We start from the raw sequence: 18006 nt of genomic DNA, 5'->3' as shown, positions 1-18006 counted from the left end.
ACGGGTCAACTATAGGTTAGAAATTCTCTGTATCCACATCATCTGTAATGTATCTTTAAATATTTCGGCGGGAAACAAGCACGTTGCTGATTGGTTGAAGCCGCCGGCTAAACTGTATATAAAGAGAGGTTTTTCCCCAGCCCGGTTGCTGGGTTCACCATATAGTAAAGAGCTGTTGTCACTATCCTGGTCTCCTGCCTCGTTATTGCCCGAATCTAACACTGGCGACGAAGGTGGGATTTCGAGGCTAAGAGCACCAGGAACGAGCTGAACGCACGACAGAACCGAACCCAGCAAACGCAGGGCAGAAACGCAGCGATGGCCAGCTACACTCCACCCGCGCCGTTTGACCCATCCAGGGAGAAATGGGGAACGTACATGACCCGTTTCGAGAGCTTCCTGGAAGCAAACGAATTGCAAGGAGTTCCAGACAACCGCAAAAGGGCGTATTTCCTGAGCCACTGCGGTCCCGAGGTCATCGACATCGCGGAAGCCCTGGCAGAGCCAACGCCGGTACAATCGGTATCGTGGCAAACTCTGCAAAATCTATTGAAGAACCACTTCGCGCCAACACCATCCAAATATGTTCGGCGTTATGAATTTGGAGAGCGCAGACAGAAAGAGGGCGAATCCATCAGCGAGTACATGGCCGCCCTGAGGAAAGCCTCCAAGGACTGTGGGTACCGAGACTTGGATGAGGAGCTGTTAGAGCAACTCATCCGTGGGGTCAGAGACATTCGTTTGCGGAGGCGGCTGCTATCAAAAAGCAATCTAACGCTGGCAAACGCTCTGGACGAAGCCAGAGCTCATGAGATGTCCACCCAAGCGGCGGAAACCCTACAAAAGCCGCTCACGCCAATGGCGAGCGCGAAAGCAACCCCGGTCCACAACGAAGAAATCCAGACCGAATCAGACGGCGAGGATGATGAGGAAGGAATTTGCCACACCGGAAGAAGGGTCAAAGAAGACCGGGAGGAATGCGGAAGTTGCGGAGGGCAACACCAGCGTCAACAATGCAAGTTCAAGGACGCTACATGTCGGCGGTGCGAGAAGAAGGGGCACCTGGCTCAAGTCTGTCGAGCACCCCAACCTTCCCGCCAAAAATTCAAACCAACCAATCAGAGCGCGGGATCGGCTAGGCGACCCGTGATTGGTCTAAACAAAAAGGGCACGAGTTCAATTCGAACGACCGTGATAGTAGGTCGTGCAGCAACTCACGTAGAGAAGAAAATATTCACAAAACCGAAAATCGAAGGAGTGCCGTGCCGACTAGAAGTGGACACAGGGTCAGCGATCACAATCATGTCCTGGGACACTTTTGCGAAAGCTTTGCTGAAGATCGCCAAACGCAAACTGCAAACACAACGGCTGAGAGTTCAAGACTACCAAGGGAATCGCATCCCTGTTCGAGGGACCACCTCCGTCCGCGTCGAGTACGGACCACACAAGAAGACCCTGCCCATCACGATAGTCGAAGGGACCCTACCAAGTTTGTTGGGACTAGACTGGTTCCGGGCGTTGGGCATGGGAGTGACTGGCATCTACAGAAATGACTTTAACCTAAAGGACACACTCATGGACGAATTCGAAGATGTTTTCAAGGACTGCCTGGGCAAGTACAAGGGGACCCCTATTTCCTTCAATTTAGACCCCCAGGTAGCCCCCATACGGTTAAAAGCAAGGAGGGTCCCTTTTGCCCTTAAACCCAAGATTGACAGGGAGATAGACAAGCTCATCAGTCAGGGGATACTGGTGCCAGTCGATCATGCTAAGTGGGAGACGCCAATCGTCACCCCAGTGAAACCAGATGGGTCAGTTAGAATCTGCGCTGACTACAAGGCAACGTTAAACAAAGCCTTGCAAAAAAGCGCTTACCCGGTCCCCGTGGTGCAACACTTGCTGCACTCGCTGGGGCAAGGGCACGTTTTTGCCAAATTAGATTTGGCCCAAGCCTATCAACAACTGCCTGTAGACGCCAACACAGCCGAAGCCCAGACAATTGTGACTCACAGAGGTGCTTTCAAGTGTACCCGGTTACAGTTTGGGGTGAGTGTGGCACCTGGTCTATTTCAAAATTTAATGGAGCGACTTCTGCAAGGGCTCCCGGGGGTAGTTGATGATGTATTTTGATGATGTATTGGTATCAGCCGAAAATTTAGAAGAATTGGGGGAGCGTTTGAGAAAAGTTTTGGGCATTTTCCGGTCAGCCGGTCTAAAGGTTAAAGTGAACAAATGCCAAATAGGGGTAGAATCCGTAGAGTTCTTGGGCTACAGAATAGACAAGGAAGGAATCCACCCCACTGAGAGCAAGGTCAAGGCAATAAGAAAGGCTCCAGCGCCCAAAAACAAAACAGAGCTACAGGCATTCCTGGGTCTAGTGAACTTTTACGCGGTTTTTTTAAAAAATAAGGCAACCATTGCCGAGCCGCTACATAAGTTACTGGGAAAGAATGCTGCTTGGACTTGGGGAAAGTCAGAAACGAGGGCTTTCGAAGCAGTTAAGAACTTGCTCTCAAGTGATAGCTTACTGATCCAGTATCATAGCAAAATGCCATTGGTGCTAGTTTGCGATGCATCCCCTTACGGGGTGGGGGCTGTACTCAGCCACAGGCTCCCAAATGGCACAGAAGCCCCAATAGCCTTCTACTCCAGAACGATGTCCTCTACAGAGAGGAACTATAGTCAATTAGATAAGGAAGCCCTAGCTATAGTCTCAGGGGTAAAAAAGTTTCATGAATACGTTTTCGGAAGAGACTTTGAAATTGTCACAGACCACAGACCACTGTTAGGGTTACTGGCCGGAGACCGCCCAACGCCTGTGGCACTTTCGCCCCGATTGACCCGATGGACTATCTTTTTAGCCGCCTACTCTTATAAACTGCGGCATCGGCCAGGAAAAGAGTTGGGGCATGCTGACGCGTTAAGCAGATGCCCACTGCCAGGGGCGATCGAGGATCCCACTCCGGGGACGCCCATATTGCTAATCGACTCTCTGGACTCTGGCCCAGTCACGTCTAAGGAGGTGGCTCGGGCGTCATACCGGGACATTATTTTGAGAACTGTACTAGGTTGGGTACAAAGAGGGTGGCCCGCTGCGCCGGGCGAGCGTTTTAAAGAGTTTGTAAAGCGTGGGAACTTTCGGCTCAAGGGGTGCCTGCTATGGGGGATCAGTGGTGATCCCAGAGAAATTGAGGAAAAGGGTGTTGGATCTCCTCCACGAGGTCACCCAGGATCGTAAGGATGAAGGGGCTAGCGAGAAGCTATGTGTGGTGGCCTTTAATGGACTCGGAAATTGCTGAGAGGGTAGGGAAATGCCAGGCCTGCCAGGAGTCCAGACCGCTACCCCCAACGGCCCCGGTTCGGGAATGGGAGAAACCCCAAGGGCCCTGGTCTAGAATCCACATTGATTTTGCCGGCCCTTTCCACGGCCAGACCTTCCTGGTAGTAGTCGACGCCTACTCCAAATGGCTGGAAATCATCCTCATGAGATCCATGACAGCCGAGGCCGTGATCTCAGTCTTACGGCACCTATTTGTAACCCATGGGTTGCCCGACACGTTAGTATCCGATAACGGCCCGCAATTCACGGCAACCCAGTTCGAGGAGTACTTGGCAGAAGAGGGCATCCGGCATGCCCTCTCGGTGCCTTTCCACCCTGCGACGAATGGCCTTGCAGAGCGTTTCGTCCGAAGCGCAAAAGAGGCATTGTCCAGACTCAAGCCAGGCGACTGGCAAACAAAGATCGATGTTTTCCTGGCCATCCAACATAGAACCCCTTGTGTCACAACCGGTAGAAGCCCCGCAGAATTGTTAATGGGCCGAAAGCTCAGGTGCCCACTTGACCGTTTAAATCCAAATTATACACCGGAAGGTTACCAGGGGGGACTCGAAAAAACAAGAGGAATGGACATACGTGACCGAGTGTGGGCACACAACTATGGTGAAGGCCCCTCATGGGTAGCCGGAAAAATCCTAAACATAACAGGTCCAAAGTCATACTTGGTAGAGATAACAGACGGCCAAGTATGGAGGCGCCACATAGACCAAATAAGAAAACGCATAGCCGAACAACCTGAAGTAGACGAAACAGGCCCTGACTATACAATGTTTGAATCCACGGCTGACTCAAACCCGGGAAAATCGCAGGACTTATCTGAGTTCCAGGAAGTCCAGCGACGCCAACAGGTTCCATTAGAAAACAGCAGGGACGACTCGGCAAATAATCCAGGGCCGGATGGCCTAGAAGAGGAGCTGAGAGGAGCAAACAGCCCCTCCGCTCAACTCGAACCACTCCCAGGGAATGAATTGCGCAGGTCCGAAAGAGTCAGGAGACGCCCAGTCTATTTGCGTGATTACGTTGAAAAATAACATGTAAATAGTATGTAAATATGGGTAAAGTGTTTTCTGGGAGGGAAGGAGTGTAATGTATCTTTAAATATTTCGGCGGGAAACAAGCACGTTGCTGATTGGTTGAAGCCGCTGGCTAAACTGTATATAAAGAGAGGTTTTTCCCCAGCCCGGTTGCTGGGTTCACCATATAGTAAAGAGCTGTTGTCACTATCCTGGTCTCCTGCCTCGTTATTGCCCGAATTTAACATCATCCATAGTGTGATACACTGAGGTATCATAGATTGTCCACTTGGGAAGTTTTCAGTTAGGAGAAGGGGAACTCCACTTCCAAATCAACCAAAGACAACTCCAGGTTATTCAACAGCAGACTGGGAAGATGTGAAAAAAATATCACAATGACAAAGGATTTTTCATGCTACATAATCAGAAAGTCAGAATGAGCCCCTTGTTTCCATATTCCTGTCTAACTAAATCCACTAAAATGTGGCATTATTAAAAACCAAATTTCTTTCTAATATGAGAGAAGCATTACAGTATTACAGTTCTAGAAATGTAATTACTGATAAAATGAAAAGCCCGAAAAACATATGTAAGATGGGTTGCCTAGCACCTGTTTCCCATAAGAAGCTGGAAAGGAGAGAATAAAATTATTAGAAGATAAATTGTAAATCTGATGCTAAATATCTCATTCCTGGAAATTGATTACATTAAAATATGAACTAAATAGGCACAATTCAAGCCAGACACAACTCTACTGAATCTGCACAAAACTATTATTCTGGGAGTCAGGGAAAAGGCTGAGAAACTGTTTGTAATCATGATAAAACAAGGCAAATATAGAATTATCATCTTGGGAATCCCAGATTCTAGGAAATCAGTACCAAAAAAATGTAAGCCAGATCAATGGAATGTTCAATATTTTTATTCTAAGTCAAGGGATGTGTGACAAGATTTCATTTTGGATGATATCCAATCCCAAGACTGAATAAGCAACATAAACTTTCCAACTTGACTTCTTATAATCTCAAAGGATGTGATTTTTAAAAAATAAATAAAACATCTCAGGTTGGGAAGTATATCCAACCAAGTACTATTAAACATTTGGTACTCTACTAATTTTAATAAGTTGATTCATTTATAATTATCAGGGCTGAAGCACCTCTCCCACAAGGCAGGTACTGAAAATAGATAAAAATATTCCTCAGGTAAATCAATTATCAATTTTTATTAAGAAATATGTGTAGGATTGACAACCAATATCTTGTCAGTTTGAAAAATTAGGCTGAGGAGATTAATCCATCCTCATGGTGAATTTTCTTCCACTTAAATTAAAATCGTCAGGCATGATCTATTGTTTTATATAAAGGGAATATTTATACTGAGTTCTGGAGAAAATGTCATGATATACCAGTTAAAACCTTCTATAAATCAAAGCATAACTATTATTTAATGCTTTGTTGTCCCTTCCCTTTAAATTTTTTAGAGTCTAATCTATTGCCTTAGAACAAATGTCTATGCATAAAATGCTGACATTTATTTTAAGGAGATATCCCTACATATTAGCACTTCCATTCAATTACTTCAGAATAAGTCCCATTGAATTTAATTACTTCAAGTAAATACACATAGTATTATGCTGTTATGTTCCTTTTAAGTGCTATAAGTGGGTTCAGTTGTCTAAATAATATTAATGAATGCTAGGGTGGTTTGATTCTTATATAAGATGCTCTTATGGGCACAGAGATTTTTGTATTCTGCATGAGAATGCAGGTGAACTAAATACACTATGATATACTTTTTTCATTAGCTTTTTAAATGGTGATTAATGGCCAACAGAACATAATATTTTGGGAAGACTGGCATCAGTGGAGATTCTATCAAGCATACCAGTAGAACAAATTCTGGAAGTCCTCTAAAAATGGATGATTTCATCAGATTTCACAGTTCTGTCCAGTTATTTTTCTCACCTAATTGGGATACTTATCTCTGACACTGGAAAAATATTTTAGACCTAAGGCAGCTGGTGTGGAAAAATATGTTATCCTATAAAGTCCACAACTGCACTGCATATTCAGAGATCTTAAAAAAATCTGAGAAAATAAAAATGCATTTAATACATGGCAGAGAATTAAAAACTATATAAATATTGTATATCTGGCCAAATTATGTGTTGCAGATTCATTTTTAACAGTTAAAAAATTATAACATGTAAAAGTAACTGACATTACAGGGGTGCCTTTTAAAAGAAACTCTCAAATTTAGCCCAAGAATAAGTTTCAAAAGAGTATAATAAAACAAAAATGACAAGAGTTCTTATAAAATACTAGGAATGTGCAAAATATTCCATGCATGCTGTTTTGCATGGGTAGGACTGAAATACATATGTTCCAGCTAGAAGCAGAAAATATGACTTCTGTAACAGAGTTGTTAATATATTTTTTTTTGTTTACATTTATATCCCGCCCTTCTCCAAAGACTCAGGGCGGCTTACAGTGTATAAGGCAATAGTCTCATTCTATTTGTATATTTTTTACAAAGTCAACTTATTGCCCCCCCAACAATCTGGGTCCTCATTTTACCTACCTTATAAAGGATGGAAGGCTGAGTCAACCTTGGGCCGGGCTTGAACCTGCAGTAATTGCAGGCTACTGTGTTCTAATAACAGGCTCTAACAGCCTGAGCTATTACGGCCCGTAATAGCTCAGGCTATTCATTCATTACCTGACTCCATAGTCTCTACTCAAAATCCCAAAATCTTCAACCAAAAACTGTCTACCATTGACCTCACCCCATTCCTAAGAGGGCTATAAGGGGCGTGCATAAGAGCACAAAAGTGCCTACCGTTCCTGTCCTATTGTTCCCTTCATTATATCAAATTAATATAGCTGATGCATATTTTTTTACACATACACACACACACACACACACACACACACACACATATATATATATTTTCTTCATGATATGTTGTTTTACTTATGACAATGTTTGTGTATACTGTTGTGACAAAATGAAATTTAAAAAAAAAGTATTTTTGTGCCTAAGCATCTATCCTTGACCCCGCTTCACAAAAACAAAAGAGAATAAACTGCCAGTATGACTCCATGTTGATTTGTCTGTTTATCACATTTACATAGCCACCCATCTCACAGAAAAGTGACTCTAGACGGCTTACAATGAGAGCAATCATGAAATCTAACTGTTACAAAAACTACAATTAAAATGTTTCTGTGATTGCCTTAACGGTGATTATCTATTACACTCCTAAAGCTGGCAATCAATTATTTCTGCATTTTGGTTCTTTATTTCATTATGCCACCACATTCTTATGATCGGATTCTACAGGATGATAGATAAAGATAGAGGAAATGAAACATCCCTCCAATGAGAACACAGGCTACCTTTTCAAGCACAAATGAAAACGAGTTTAAATAAAATGAGCTTATTAAGTTTGCGGATATGATGGGAAGGACAATTTACAGCCACACTGATTGCTAAATGTTCTTTTATAGCTATATGTATATCTCTGTGTTTATTGTGATGCAAACCTTCTGAGAAATCTCTTGTGCTGCAATGCTTCGCAGATGACCACACTTGGGCAATTTCCCATGTCTAGGAACAAGTGTGTGGAGTCTGGGCTTCCCTAGGTAGATGTTTACACTTCCCCAGGATTCTGCATAATAATAGCCAGACTCTTTGTAAGTAGCCTCAAGTATGAATTATGCATCAGTCAGTGAAAGCCAGGCAAAAAGCTTCCCTGCTATTTAAAGATCAAGAAGGTGGTTATAAGGGGTTATTTAAAGTTCATATACTAAAGCAATCAATTATAAAAGCAGGAAATCGTGCTTTTCAGTCCTGAAATTTTCCATGTTTCTCTGAAGGACATCCATCCCCAGACTCTGGATCTGTGGAAGGTAAAAAATAAAAAAGAGCAATCATAGATGACCCTTTCCCCCTATGATGGTTTCTGGAATCCATAATGTGTAGCTTAAAATTGATGTATCTAAATGTAAACTTTGATTACCAGTAGCTCTTTTTCTTATGGCTTTTAAGACAACATTGTTGTGTAAATCAATCATAATAAACACTGCTGTCTTTGGCCTTGTCCCAGTTCTTTAGAGGAGAAATTTCATTAAAAGAATTTCCTCTGAATAGAAAAGAATATATGCTGCTCAGGGTTCAACTGTGGACTTCTTGGTGTTCTCTGAGTTTGGTTGTTGGGTTACAAGTGTTTCATTACCCCACTAGGCATGTTCATATTGCCTGGTTTGGTAATGAAAAGTTTGCGAGCAAACACCCAAATTCAGAAAGCGCCAAGAACTCCACACAAATCCCCTGTGTCATTCTTTTTATGGAAGAGCAAAGTTGCCTACACCCTCCCTTTTTTTTTTCTTATTTGTTCCTCAGAGATTTCTCCTCCTTGAAGCAATCTAGGATAATTTTTATTGTGTGGTATTAAGTAAAGAACTAAATAAAAGTAGTTAATCATCTGAAGAAGTAAAATAGTCAAGGTGTTTTGAAGCTGCTTTGAAAAAAACTGGAAATAAGAATCCAATGGTCATAAATCAATGTAACAAGTGATATGACAAAGAAGCAAAACATCTGGCAGACTTTTCTGGAACAAATACAAATATGTTGAAAACTTATAGTACTGTGAGAGGTTTGAAGTTATTTTTATGCCGAAAAAAATTCTGGAGTAAATTGATATAATCAAATGGAAAAGTAGTGGTTAAAGATCTAATTTTAATATCTATGTTTTATTTGTGATGTACACCGCCCTGAGTCTTTGGAGAAGGGCAGTATAAAAATTTGAATAATAAATAAATAAATAAATAATTTAAGTTTTTAACTCATAGAACAAAAATATAAGCAGTATGACTGGAAAGATGTGTTGATTTAATTAAAGTTTATATGAAGGATTCCTCTAAATAGCTTTGTGAAGCATATACCTACATTTTTAAATGGAACAATCATGTTGCTTTGTTTTGTTAGAGATAACAGATTTCTGAGCATGTGCAGTATATGCAAAAAGCCTTGGAAGGTTGTGTGGAGCCTTATGAAGCTTTCCATTCTGTTAAGAGTCTCAATGAAGTACATTGATTCCAATGGGAAAAATGTATTTCCTCATTGGCACAAAGCACTACTTCAGAAAAATTATGTCTAGTTCATAAACTTAACAACTAGTGGAAAAATAGTTACCTGGATATCAATAATGAGTTGATTAGATCAAAATAAGATTTTTCTTTCTCAGCAGGTGATAGTAGCTTACCAATCTTGCCTATTGTAAGCCACCCAGAGTCACTTCACAGTGAGATGGGTGGCAAATAAATGTAATCAATAAATAAACCAACAGGAACTACAAAGGAACTACAAGTTGAGTTTCATAAAGATACAGGTAGAAATAGGTTTCTACTCTATTATCACATGCCAGGAATGATAATAGGAGGAGAAAACGGCACAAAATTTGAACATTGGTTTTGGTTAAACAGGGCATACAATTGATACACAATATTTGCTGCTTTTTAATAATAGTTTATTAAGTTTGATGTAATAAATCTACATCAAAACTGTGATGTCTTCGAAAGTCTATTCTTGCATTTTCTTTCCTAGTTGGTTAATACCCAATAAAGAACAGGCCATTATTTAAAATGCCTTAGCCTGACAAGATCTCAAGCAACCTGCCCAATATCTGTTAACTTGGAATTGTGGGAGGAAGATGTTTTCAGGGCCTTCATTCCTGACTAACGAAGCTTCTAATCTTGTTGTGTTGTATCCAGTAGTGAGTTTCAAATCCCGTCACTACTGGTTTGCTTGTGTGCACTCACACGCCCATGCATAAAACTTCTACACATGCGCAGAGACATCTGGGTGGGTGGGCGGAGCCTCCCACTGCCGCTAATGGTTTGCCCGATCCAAACCGGTAACAACCCACCACTGGTTGTATCTGGAAATCTGCCAAACCTAGTCTAGAGCTCAACTAAAAGTTAAATATCTGAAAGTCTACTATTTACTTTAAGACTGAGATGGAAGCTTGATGACCAATGCTGTAAGATCAACAGGAATGTTTTAAAAAATCCCAAAAGAAAGTCTCAGCTAATCACCTCTGTACCACTGTTAAGAACAAGAAAATGGTTTGGTTATGTACTTGCAGTCATCAATTGCTCAGCTTGTCTGGAATGTATTTTTACTTTTCTCATATCCTCAGAAAACATAATTTAACATTAATTTGCATGGAAAAAGTGTCAAGGGTTTCTACCAAGCATATTGATTAAACTCTCCTGGCAGGCAGGCACCACAAAGTTAAACAGATGTAAAGCTGAGGATTAGGAGCTCTACAAAAAAAAATAAGTTTTCCATTTCACAGCACCCTGGAATTTTACCTTCTCTACCTGTAAAATGTCAGGTTTACATCCTGGGCTTCTCCTCTACCTTTCAAGTCAATGGGCATCTTAGGGCTTATTTCTGGATCTAGAAGCGGTTTGCCTTCTGTTTTTAATTCATAAAAGGGCTTTTCCTGGAATGAGAATCAGAAATTCTTACATTTCAACCTTTTCAGAGATGGTGTTTCTTAGAGCTTTTAATATTTTAGAATATGAGCTTAGAGGTTTTTGTAGAACAATCAATTTAGCTAAGAATGATGCAATGTGTTACAACTTCTCCCCTAAGTCCTATACTGCTGCATCATCTTGGCATTGGAGGGCAGCAGGGTTCCTGGAAAAATAACATTGGGAATATATGCCAAGAGTATATAATTCTAGCACAGTCACTCAAGGGATAAAGTTCATTCCAGCTGCCCTGCTAAAGCAAGTAGGCATCTAAGTAGGGCAGCCACAGCATAGGAAGAGGCTGGAAGCTGAACATTGTTTCACAGACAATGGCAAAGAAATCATACTGCATGGGGAAAGGCAATGGTAAATCAGTCCTATATTTGCTACAAAAATCATATTGATAGAATATATAAAAGGATATTGGGCTGGCGCTGAATATTTACAGCTAGAAAACATACTATCCAGTACATAAAATCAAAGGAAGAGTGGTATTGCTTTCATAATTAGGAAGCAAAAACAGAACTTGGCAACAATGCAATCAGTGATCACATAGTATCAATTAACCTTCATGGATAACCCTTCAACTTGACAATTATCCAAGTTTATGCTCCAATCATTAATGCAGAAAAAGAGAAGATTGACAAGTTTTATAATCACTGAAATTGACAGAACATATAAGAAGATACGCAGAAATTATAGAAACTAGAATGTCAGAGTTGAAAATATCAAGCAAAAAATGTAGTTGGGCTGTTCGGCTTAGGAAAATGAAATGAACAAAAGATGGAAATAGATATAGAAAAATTAAGAATAATCATCCAAAACATCTCAAAATTCAGAAGAACACTCCAACTTTGAATTGGTATACTAATGGTGTCATTGAATAAATAGTAATTGATTCAAAGGAAATAAGCAAAGATGGAAGGAATATACTGAAACTGCATACTGTAGAACCTCTACTAGAACATGAAAGTAGATCAGTACTCAAGTTATTACCAAATATTAAGACTACAGTAATTGATGGAATATCTACAAAAATAAGATGATTAACAGAAGAAGAATCAGTAGAGATGTTAATCAAGCTATGACAGTAAATCTAGAGAATGACACAGTGGCTAACAGATTGAAAAAGAATTCCCAAAGAAAGGAGACTTAACCATCTCAAAGAATAGAGACTTAATAGAGTGTGAAAACTACCTTACAATATCCTTGATTTCATATGATAATTTAAAAAAATACTATAAGACCCTGTCTTATATTTTTTTGCCACCAAAAAAGGCACCAGGTCTTATTTTTTTAGAATAGAATAGAATAGAATAGAATAGAATTTTTATTGGCCAAGTGTGATTGGACACACAAAGAATTTGTCTTGGTGCATATGCTCTCAGTGTACATAAAAGAAAAGATACCTTCATCAAGGTACAATATTTACAACACAAATGATGGTCATAGGGTACAATTTAACATTTAATGATACAACACTTAATGATAAGCATAGGGTACAAATAAGCAATCAGGAACAATCAATATCAATATAAATCATAAGGATTACCAGCAGCAAAGTTACAGTCATACAGTCATAAGTGGAAAGAGATGGGTGATGGGAATGATGAGAAGATTAATAGTAGTGCAGATTTAGTAAATAGTTTGACAGTTTTGAGGGAATTATTTGTTTAGCAAAGTGATGGCCTTTGGGAATAAAGCTAGTTTGTGTCTAGTTGTTCTGGTGTGCAGTGCTCTATAGCATCATTTTGAGGGTAGGAGTTGAAACAGTCTATGTCCAGGATATGAGGGATCTGTAAATATTTTCATGACCCTCTTCTTGATTCGTGAGTATACAGGTCCTCAATGGAAGGCGGGTTTGTAGCAATTATTTTTTCTGCAGTTCTAATTATCCTCTGAAGTCTGTGTCTTTCTTGTTGGGTTGCAGAACCAAACCAGACAGTTATAGAGGTGCAAATGACAGACTCAATAATTCCTCTGTAGAACTGGATCAGCAGCTCCTTGGGCAGTTTGAGCTTACTGAGTTGGCGCAGAAAGAACATTCTTTGTTGTCCTTTTTTGATGATATTTTTGATGTTAGCTGTCCATTTTAGATCTTGTGATATGATAGAACCTAGAAATTTAAAGGTTTCTACTGGGGGGAATGCCATACACTGACTCACCTCACTTGCGCGCATCGCCCCCAGTTTCTTTTTCACGATCAGAGGCCTTCGGGAACGTCTTCATCTGGCAATGCCAGCAAGGCTTTCCTGAAGGCCTCTGCAGCCAATAACAGAGCTCAAGACTGATCTGGAGCTCTGTTATCAGCTAGCGAGACCTTTAGGAAAGGCCTCTGCACCGATAACAGATCCCCTGGATCGATCCGGAGCTCTGTTATCTGTAAAGAGGCCTTCAGGAAAGCCTCCAGGAAAGCCTGGCTGGCTGCCAAAAAAATGGGTTGAGGTGTGCGAGGCCTGGCTGCAACTGTCCAAAGGTAAGTAGTAGGGCAGCTCCACCCCCACCCCCACCCTGGCTTAATTTTTACCTATGCAACATGGAGTGGGCAGGATCTTAATAAGGGCTTATTTTGGGGGTAGGGCTTATATTGGACGCACGTGTAAAAATCCAGCTAGGACTCACTTTCTGAATAGGACGTATTTTCGGGAAAACATGGTAGATATTGAGATTTGGGGGTGTATTTGGGGGTGTACTTAAAAAGATTAGTGTCAATATCCAGCTTGAGTAGTAAAATAAAAGTCCAGGATCATTTCAATTCTGAAAAGCTTACTGTTTATTGAATACATAGCATAGTAATGGCAAGGTAAAACTAACTAAATTTCTAAGGTACCAGATCACGGCATTAAACAATGAATTTCTCAGCCCAAACCCCAGGCTTTCACGTTGACTAGGTAAACAAGTTCTCTTTGTTATGGGAACCATTTGCCTTTTTCTTCACACCTGATGATAATGACCTTGAAAAGTATCCAGATCCTCACAAGCTTCTATGGAACTGCAGAAGTTTCATTTTTCTAAACTAACACATTTGTAGTCAACATCTCTTCCCTTACTCTAATGCCAAGTTGAAATGAAGAGGCATGTAGCTGTTTCACTCTTGACAATTAGATTTATGCAGTCAATAGAATAGAATAGAATTTTTTTTGGCCAAGTGTGATTGGACACACAAGGAATTTGTCTTGGTGCATATGCTCTCAGTGTACATAAAAGAAAAGATACCTTCATCAAGGTACAATACAAATGATGTGCAATACAAATGATGGTCAATATATCAGTATAAATCATAAGGATTACCAGCAGCAAAGTTACAGTCATACAGTCATAAGTGGAAAGAGATTGGTGATGGGAACGATGAGAAGATTAATAGTAGTGCTATTTAGTAAATAGTTTGACAGTGTTGAGGGAATTATTTGTTTAGCAGAGTGATGGCCTTCGGGAAAAAACTGTTCTTGTGTCTAGTTGTTCTGGTCTGCAGTGCTCTATAGCGTCGTTTTGAGGGTAGGAGTTGAAAGTTTATGTCCAGGATGTGAGGGATCTGTAAATATTTTCACGGCCCTCTTCTTGATTTGTGCAGTATACAGTATACAGTCTTCAATGGAAGGCAGGTTGGTAGCAATTATTAGCAATATTTTCCCCTGTAATAATCTAGAAAGGAGAAAGTTCCATGTAGAAGAAACAGAATAAAAAAAGTATTGATTCTTTTGACCTTTGGTATTGGAGGTGAGGGAATTATCTGAGAATACCATGGATGGTAAAAGGTCTTTTCAGTGGTGGCTATCTGGCTATGAATTGTTTTCTGCAGACAAATGCACATACTTTGTGTCCTGCATTTTCTAAGACTTTTTCAACTCATAAATTCAAAATATGCAGCGTGTTTTAATTTATCTCTGTGTTTACATCAATTTCTCTGTCATTTATTTCTTATTTGTTTGTAAGTTATTGCTTGTAATTGCAGGTTATTTTCTTGTAAACTATTTAGTGGAATTTTGCTATTACCCTGTTTTTCCCAAAATAAGACATCCCCTGATAATAAGCCCAATTGGGCTTTTGAGCACATGGCAATAAGGACAAGTGCTTATTTCAGGGTTCAAAAAAATATAAGACAGGGTTTTATTTTTGGGGAAACACGGTAGGCAGTAGACAATTATAGTTTTGGAATTAGAATAAACAAAGTGCTGTTATTTTTTTTTTAAAAAAAGCTATGATCTTGATGCAGCAAATCAATTTGTTTGAAAACATCACATATATGTATGTATGTATGTATGTATGTATGATGTATATCATGAACTACCTGTAAAAGTTGGCTGAGTTCTTCTGGCAGTATCTCATGGTTACAATCCAATTACCATGTGTAAAGTTGGCAGATAACAACATGTTGTAGCTGTCATTGCCCCCACCACCACCACCAATAAAGAAGACATCTCCAGAGTGTGTTGGAATGAAATAGACCACAGGAAATGAAAGCCTCTCCAATCAATCAATATTTAATTGATGCTGGCACAGCAACTGGAAACTAATAGATAAAACAGTTTTATTTATCTATCTTCTGTTAAAATTATACTCTATCCATTTGTACAGTGATCAAATCGTGGAAACCTAGCCCTGAAACCAAAGCATCTCCAGCTGAACATTTCTCTTAACAAGAAATCCTGAAGAGAAATTAATTATGTCTACACTTCCAAGAGAAGGTTGATAATGGAGCCCTTGGGTTAGATGCCATTCTAAAGACGAAGAAAACTAGTTGTTTAGGTAATATTGGGAATATTTTTCACTCAAGCTACTGGAAAGAACTCTCTGACCTAGTCAGGCACCATATGAACTCAAAACTGATAGACATAACTGAGAAGTGTGTGTGTGTGTGTGTGTGTGAAAGGAGGATCATGCAATCTAAATTAAGCCTGAAGTATTTCTTTCAAAACCCTTGTGACTGCAAACTGCCAACACTTGGCAGAGTCATTTACTCCCAAAAGTTCTTTGCTAGATCACTTGCAAAAGCAGTCAAAGGAACTATAGATGATGGTCAACTCTGGAGCCTAATTTAAAGGTTTGTGTGACAGCAACCAAGGGAAGAAATAAAAATATCAGAAATAAGGATTGGGGGAAAAGACTTTCAGCCAGCGCTGGTGTAAATTCTGCCATAAATGTTTATCATTTGCAACAGGAAAGCTGTTCTGGATCTAAAATATTCATGCAGTGAAGATGAAATATTTTATTTAAAATAAGAGGTTTGGACACAAAGCCTTGGAAGAACAATCCTATTTGTTTGGTTGAAAAACTCTGAATGAAACATTGTCCTTCTTAAGATGCTAAGTTTCTACCAGAGGAAGAAATAAGGAAATGAGAGCTGAATTTTGGATGAGAAGCAAAATGTCTTCTAAGAAAAACCAGAAAGTCCAGTTCCCTCTTGAAAAAAGGACCTTCGGGAAAAAGAAAGTAATGGGATTTTTTTTTTTAGATACTCTTCCCTTCCCCTGTCATCCTTTGCCCTTTGGGTAGATTTTATTTGCTGTATGGATTTACATCTCACTTTCTCTCCAAGAACTCAAAATGATGTACACGTACTTCCTTTTTCAATGTTTTCTACAATACAATAATATAATCTATTTTCTAAAACAGATTAAGCTGACAAGTGCTAGCTTCCCAAAAGTTAATAGTCTTCTGTGGGTTAAAGATGGTCTTGAATGGGGCCTCCTTGATCCTAGTCTACTATCCTAACTACTGTGTTTCCCCCAAAATTATAGAACCTGTCTTATATTTTTTTGCCACCAAAAAACGGACCAGGTCTTATTTTCGGGGGAGATGTCATCCACTGACTCACCTCACTTGTGTGCATCACCCCCGGCCTCTTTTTTGCTATCAGAGGCCTTCAGGAACTTCTTCATCTGGCAAGGCCAGCAAGGCTTTCCAGAAGGCTTCTACAGCCAATAATAGAACTCTGGATCGATCCAGAGCTCTGTTATTGGCTAGAAGGGCCTTCAGAAAAGGCCTTCATTTCTTGAAGACTAAAAGGTAGTGAATAGGATGGATTTTCTGATATCTGATTCTATTCTCAAGAGTGCATTTCATGCATCAGCAGGGCATTGGATTAGATGACACTTGAGGATCTTTCCAATTCATTCTATGATTCTATCAGTTTCAATTAGTAATTCTAATCAATTCTTAGATAAAGGTTTTTCAAAGTGCTGCTAACTTGTTTTATGATTAAAGCTGTAATTCTCCTTTCAGTCTCCTCTCATTAAATATTGGTTTAAGACCTAAAGTACTTTCTGAAGACTTTCCCAACTTTACTGATTCTATGGTACATAATTTTTTCTCTTGAATGTGAAATGTGATCTGAAGCATTCCTCAGTGTGGTGTTTTCCAAATTGATTGGACTACATCTCACATCATTGGGCATGGAGAGTATAGGAAATATACCTATAGTCAATAATTGGCTGATTACAGTATCTTGGATACATTTACCACCTTCTCAAATCAACTAACTGTTGTAAATAATAACTGCTAGGGGTGTGTGTGTGTGTGAGACAGAGAGAGACAGAGAGAAGAGAGAGACAGAGACAGAGAGAGATAATTGTTCTCTCTAGCATAAGGAAAATGAAATTCTATTCTTTTAATTATTAAGGTTAGTTTACTTTCTAAATCTATAATAATCAATATTTTTGATGCTCCGATTATTTATATTTATGTTGGTACACATGCATTTAAAAATTCACCATACTACACAACACTTATATGTCAGCACTATATAATTCATATATGCATTTGTATATATTTGTATTTGCAGTAAATTTTTTAGTACTTATTGACACCAACAAAAAACAGCTTATAACTTAATGTATCGGAAGGGTGTTTTATACTTTCAGGTCCAGTGTAGCAGTTGTTGACACTACAGTTTCAACCTTTTCCACAAGTTTGAAGATTACAAGGATGTAGGACTGCATCATAAATTAGTTACTAAGCAGGTAACATAGCCTTCTCTTTTTAATTAATGGATAGTTGAGATGGAAATATAGGCTCTAAATCATGCCAAAAGATGCAGAACTGTCCTCCCACGCATCACTATCCATATTCTACTGAAATTAAATAACAAAGGGACACAGTTTATCTCCAAATT

The 18006-nt window shown here is 39.7% G+C and overlaps 1 pseudogene; it reads left to right on the top strand.

The window, feature by feature from the left end:
- The first annotated feature begins 1278 nt into the window (after window positions 1-1278).
- The window catches only part of LOC131200030 (uncharacterized protein K02A2.6-like), a 115702-nt pseudogene continuing 98974 nt past the window's right edge, over window positions 1279-18006 (top strand).

The sequence above is a fragment of the Ahaetulla prasina genome, chromosome 5 (genome assembly GCF_028640845.1).
Source record: "Ahaetulla prasina isolate Xishuangbanna chromosome 5, ASM2864084v1, whole genome shotgun sequence".
NCBI classification, from domain to species: domain Eukaryota; kingdom Metazoa; phylum Chordata; class Lepidosauria; order Squamata; family Colubridae; genus Ahaetulla; species Ahaetulla prasina.
The sequence above is the reverse complement of the archived record's forward strand: the minus strand, read 5'-3'. Positions and strand labels throughout refer to the sequence as shown.